We start from the raw sequence: 5,709 nt of genomic DNA on the forward strand, positions 1-5,709 counted from the left end.
ATAACAGAGGTATTTGAATGTCCTAGTTACTGAACAGTAAATCATTTTCTCTCAGTCTTTTGTGCCTGTTCTTTTTCTGGATTCTTCTTGCATTAACACTGCTGCATTCAGAAATTTACTCGTGTTATTGAAGATCTACTGTATAAGGCTCTGTGAGAGCTAGGAGATACATAAAATATATTCACCATCTTCAAGCTGTTTGCCATCTCATAGGGGGGAGTTAAACACATAACTTTAGTTCACAGTGTGTAAAAAGTGTGATAGGAGCTGTCAAAATTGACTGTCAGATTGCCCAGGAAAGAGTGATCTCTTCTACTTGAGATCAAAGCAAATAGCATTGTTGAGATGACATCTGAACCGAGTCTGAGATGGTAAGTGGAATTTGGATAAGTGGAGAAAGTGAAGAGGATATCTGTTGGCAGACACAAGGACATGAAAAATGGTATACTTATAGGAAAATGGAGTTGGTTTGAACTGAGCAACAATTTAGAGGGTTTTGTTTCTCTTTGTAAAAGTAGTGTTTGCTTTATTTGTTAGGAAGTAAATGCTGAAAAAGGTGTTTTGAAGACATGTGATATGATCAAAGCAATGTTTCAATAAGATAATGTAAATTGTTGTAGGTGACTTAAGGGATTTTAAGTTTATTTTGGAGAGATGGTGATAGGAGAATGAAATAAACAGTTGGGGCAAACATGAAAACTGCTACTGAGAAAGAATTCACAGCGTTTACAAAATGATTTTGATACTGGTGAGGTAGAGAATCAAGAGAAGATTATAACCAGAGATCTGAGATTAATAAACTAACCAATGAAAAAATTATTTTTCAATTCTAAATGCAACCAACTTCCCAAACCTTTTTTTAAACTTTAATTTTACCTTTAGTAGTAAACCTCTCTCTCCTTTTCCTGTTCAGATTTTTTTGTAAAATAGTTGTCTTCATTTATTATTTCCACTAGAGGCCTGGTGCACAAAATTCATGCATGGGTAGGGCCCCTAGGCCTGGCAGGTGATCAGGGCCAATCAGGTTCCCCACCTCCCGGCTTCCCGCCTCCTCGCTCCCTCAGTTCCCTGCTGCTGCCGCTGGTTGCCCACCATGTTCCACACTACCCCCTGGTGGTCAGCACACATCATAGTGAGCGGTTATACTCCCAGTCTCCTGGTCGAACTCCCAAGGGGACAATTTGCATATTAGTCTTTTATTATATAGGATTATTTCACTTTCCATACACTTCAAATTCTGGTTTCCATCAAGACTACACCACCAAAATTTTTTAGGTAGAAGTCTTTGATGATCTCTCTGTGGCTTAATATTGTAGACAATTCATATTTCTTATCTTCCTTGACCTCACTGAACTATTTGAGAATGATAATTAATCCACCTTTTTTTGATTCATTCAAATATTTATTGAGCAGCTAGGGAGATAACATAGGTCTTTAAAACATGGTCAAAGAGGTGAGATAAATGATCAAGTAGAAAGAAATGTTCACTGAATCAGTAGTCACGTGAAAGTGCTTTAGGAGATTAAGAGTGATATAGCTTCCAGCCTAGAATGGGGCATGCATTGGTGGTTAATCAGGAAAGGGGACTGAGAAGACTTCAATCTGGATTCTTGATGATAGTCGGTAGGGATTATATTTGTCTCTCATTCTCCTCTTTTTCCATTTTTGGGGCTTAATTTACTAGTAGTGCCTTTTCTATATAATGCTTGCATTTTTTGCTTTAATGTCTTTTAAAAAACTAGGTCTTTTTGGTGTTTAGGAGCTTTTCCCTGTCTCTCTCTCCCTCTTTTTTTTAAAGGATTCTTTACCTTTTGATCTTGATGTTGATGGTTTTGAGTCTTTTCCATTCTGGTTTGATTTTTGTGCATTTTCGGCGGGAGAATGTCATATAGATTTCTTTACTGGAGCTTTTTCTTCAGTTTCCTCAACCTCAAAATCATCATCATCATCATCATCATCTTCATTAACAGCAAGTTTTCCTTTTATCTATGGAACTTGCTACCACTTCCAGGGGCAGAACGCTTTCCAGACATACTTATGATTTTTACATCCTCCTCCACTTCACCTACTTACTCTGTCTCTTCCTCCACAACTGCTAAGTGCTGTCCACTCATATGCACAGGTTTGGAAACACATTTTAACCTTCAGACCACAGGTGGTGTTATTTCAAAGCCACAAAGGGAAATTATTGGCTGTATAGACATTTTCAAAGTTGCCTGTGTTATTTTAATTGGACTGCCTTCATAATTCATTGCCTCTACTTCAACAGTGTGTAGTGCATCCTTTGCACCAGTCCTTAAACTGATCATCTGTAAAGATAATTGATGCTTCCTGTCCTGTGTGGCTCAGTGGTTGAGCTTTGACCAATGAACCAGGAGGTCACAGTTGGGTTCCTATTGCAGGCTCAATCTCCAGTGTAGGGTGTGCAGGAGGCAGCTGATCAATGATTCTCTGTCATCATTGATGTTACTATCTTTCTCTCCCTCTCTCTTCCTCTCTGAAATAATAATAATAATAATAATAATAATAAATAATAATAATTAGTGCTCATTTTCATCATTATCCACTTTAAAGTGATAGTCTGTTGGCCTGTAGTTCACAACTGAAAAGATAGTTCTGGGGCCTTGGGGGCTCATGTCCATGTCCATAGACTATTCCATGGGGTGGAGCACACACTTAGGTGAGAGAGAAGGTGGGCAGAGATAAATAACTTCTGTTTGGCGAAACAGATGCCTAGGATGAAATTGCACTAGGGTTGATCCACCCTTTTGAACTCTCTGCTATATTGGTTTCTGCGACATTACTATCTCATGTGTGTGTGTGTTTTCTCCTACACTGTCTCTTTAAAGAACAAAGTTTCCTTAACTTGTTTCATACATATTCACATTTCCTAACCTTCTGTTTTCAGCCATTATATGTTATTATTCTATACTTGCATTTCCATAGCTTCAACCATCGTTTCTAATGGTGTGCGGTGGTTGTTTATTTGACAAGTCTTTAGTGAGCATCTATCTTTGCCAGGTATGTATTGATGCCCTAAATCACCATCTCGAGCTCACCTGTTTCTTCTGAGTGCCCAATCCCAGATACCCATCTGCCTGCTTGAGTTAATCTCATGATTGTCTCCCACACCCTGCCAAGATAGCATTCTCCATTCTGAACCCTGCTCCTATTCCTTTATTGTTTTTCTTAGTGAATGGTAATATCATTCATCTAGTTGATCCTATTAGAATCTCAGGAGCCCTGCTTGGCTCTGCATTTAAATAGATGGTAGCATGAACTAATACCAATGGCCATAGACCAGATGCCTTCCTTTCATGACATGAAATTAAATAACCCCTGAGGATAAAGGGGAGTGGAAGGAAAGGAATTTTAAGTAGAAAGCATTTAAATTATAAAGAACTATTTTCTATAGAATTGACAAAAGTATAATGATGGAGATTAAAAACCGAGATTGAAATAACTGTATTACAGAAGAAGAATATTACATTTCTGCTTATCTGAGTTTACGGTTTAAAGTTATAACTTAAATTTGTTCAATTACAATATACTTTTCTCATTAAATTTATTGGGGTGACGTTGGTTACTAAAATTATATAGGTTTCATGTGTACAATTCTATGATATATCATCTGTATATTACATTGTGTGCCCACCAACCAAAGTCAAATCTTTTACCATCACTATGTATTTGTCCCCTTTCTTACTATCCTCCCAATGCCCCTTCTCTCTGGTATCCACCATACTATTGTCTGTGTCTGTGAATTTTTTTTAAACCTTTATTTTTCAGATTATTACAGTTGTTCCTCTTTTTCCCCCCATAGCTCCCCTCCACCCGGTTCCCACCCCACCCTCTGCTCTTACCATCCCCCCACTGTCCTCATCCATAGGTGTACGATTTTTGTCCAGTCTCTTCCCGCATCCCCACACCCCTTTTCCCCTGAGAATTGTCAGTCCACTCCCTTTCTATGCCCCTGATCCTATTATATTCACCAGTTTATTCTGTTCATCAGATTTTTTATTCACTTGATTTTTAGATTCACTTGTTGATAGATATGTATATGTTGTTCATAATTTTTATCTTTACCTTTTTCTTCTTCTTCCTCTTCTTAAAGAAAACCTTTCAGCATTTCATATAATACTGGTTTGGTGGTGATGAACTCCTTTAGCTTTTTCTTATCTGTGAAGCTCTTTATCTGACCTTCAATTCTGAATGATAGCTTTGCTGGGTAGACTAATCTTGGTTGTAGGTTCTTGCTATTCATCACTTTGAATATTTCTTGCTACTCCCTTCTGGCCTGCATCGTTTCTGTTGAGAAATCAGCTGACAATCGTATGGGTACTCCATTGTAGGTAACTAGCTGTTTTTCTCTTGCTGCTTTTAAGATTCTCTCTTTGTCTTTTGCTCTTGGCATTTTAATTATGATGTGGCCCTCTTTGGATTCCTTTTGTTTGGGGGTTCTCTTCACTTTTTGGACTTGTAAGTCTATTTCTTTCACCAGGTAGGGGAAGTTTTCTGTCATTATTTCTTCAAATAGGTTTTCAATATCTTGCTCTCTCTTCTCTTCTGGGACCCCCATAATTCGGATGTTGGTACGCTTGAAGTTGTCCCAGAGGCTCCTTACACTATCTTCATATTTTTGGATTCTTTTTTCTCTTTGTTTTTCCTGTTGGGTGTTTTTTACTTCTTCGTACTTCAAATCTTTGACTTGATTCTTGCGATCCTCTAGTCTGCTGTTGGATCTCTGTATAATATTCTTTATTTCAGTCAGTGTATGCTTAATTTCTAGTTGGTTCTTTTTCATATCCTCGATGGTCTCACTAGACTTATTGAGGGTCTTACTAAATTTATCGGCAGTTTCTAGAAAATTCTTGAAAACCCTTAAAACCATGGTTTTGAACTCTATATCCAGTAGTTTGCTTTCCTCCATTTCTGTCATTTGTGACCTGTTTCTTTGTCTCTGCATTTTAGCTGCTTTCCTGTGTTGATAGAGTGGTTTTCTGTGCTAGGTGTCCTATAGGGCCCAGTGGCTCAGCCTCCCCAATTACCTGAGGTGGACACTCTTTGTGCACCCCTTTGTGGGCTGTATGCACAGTCTTGTTGTAGTTAAGCCCTGATTGTTTTAGGTATCACTGGGAGGAATTGGCCTCCAGGTCAATTGGCTGTGAGATTCAGCTGTGTCTACGGTGGGAGAACTTCTGTGCTGAAGACACCCTTATGGGGCAAGACTTTTTTCAGTGGGGCTTTGGTGCTCACTGAGTCTGGCCCCTGAGTGTGTCCCTTATGGATCTGAGGAGTTGTAATCTGGATGGTCCCACTCTGACCACTGGGTACACTGGCACTTGGATCTCTAAGGAGGTGCTAATTTAGCCTCTGCCTGAGGCTACCTAGCAGGAGGTATGAAGAGATCTGCAGATTCCTCTTCTTTGTTTGGGATTTGGAGGTGCCCAGATGAGGCCCAGCTGTGAAGCAATGCAGTCTGCTGTGGGGCCTTGGGCCTTCTTTTGCATGATCTGGGTCTCTCTGACCCCGCTGCAGTTTGTTAGGTAATTTTAGATTGCAAAGGGTCAGGCCATTCATATGCAAAAGCCCCTGCGCACAGCTTGGGTGGGGTGGGGTCTCAGGGAATCAACAGAGTGGAGCAAACAGCTGTGGCTGATCCTCAGGTCTGCCCTAAGAGGTCCAGGGTCTCAGTGGTCCACGGTAATC

General features: G+C 39.6%; 1 pseudogene; it reads right to left on the minus strand.

Annotated features, from left to right (window-relative positions):
* Positions 1-1,695: 1,695 nt before the first annotated feature.
* On the minus strand, positions 1,696-2,660 carry LOC132237606 (nucleophosmin-like; annotated as a pseudogene).
* Between the last annotated feature and the right edge of the window lie 3,049 nt (positions 2,661-5,709).

The sequence above is a fragment of the Myotis daubentonii genome, chromosome 6 (genome assembly GCF_963259705.1).
Source record: "Myotis daubentonii chromosome 6, mMyoDau2.1, whole genome shotgun sequence".
NCBI classification, from domain to species: Eukaryota; Metazoa; Chordata; class Mammalia; order Chiroptera; family Vespertilionidae; genus Myotis; species Myotis daubentonii.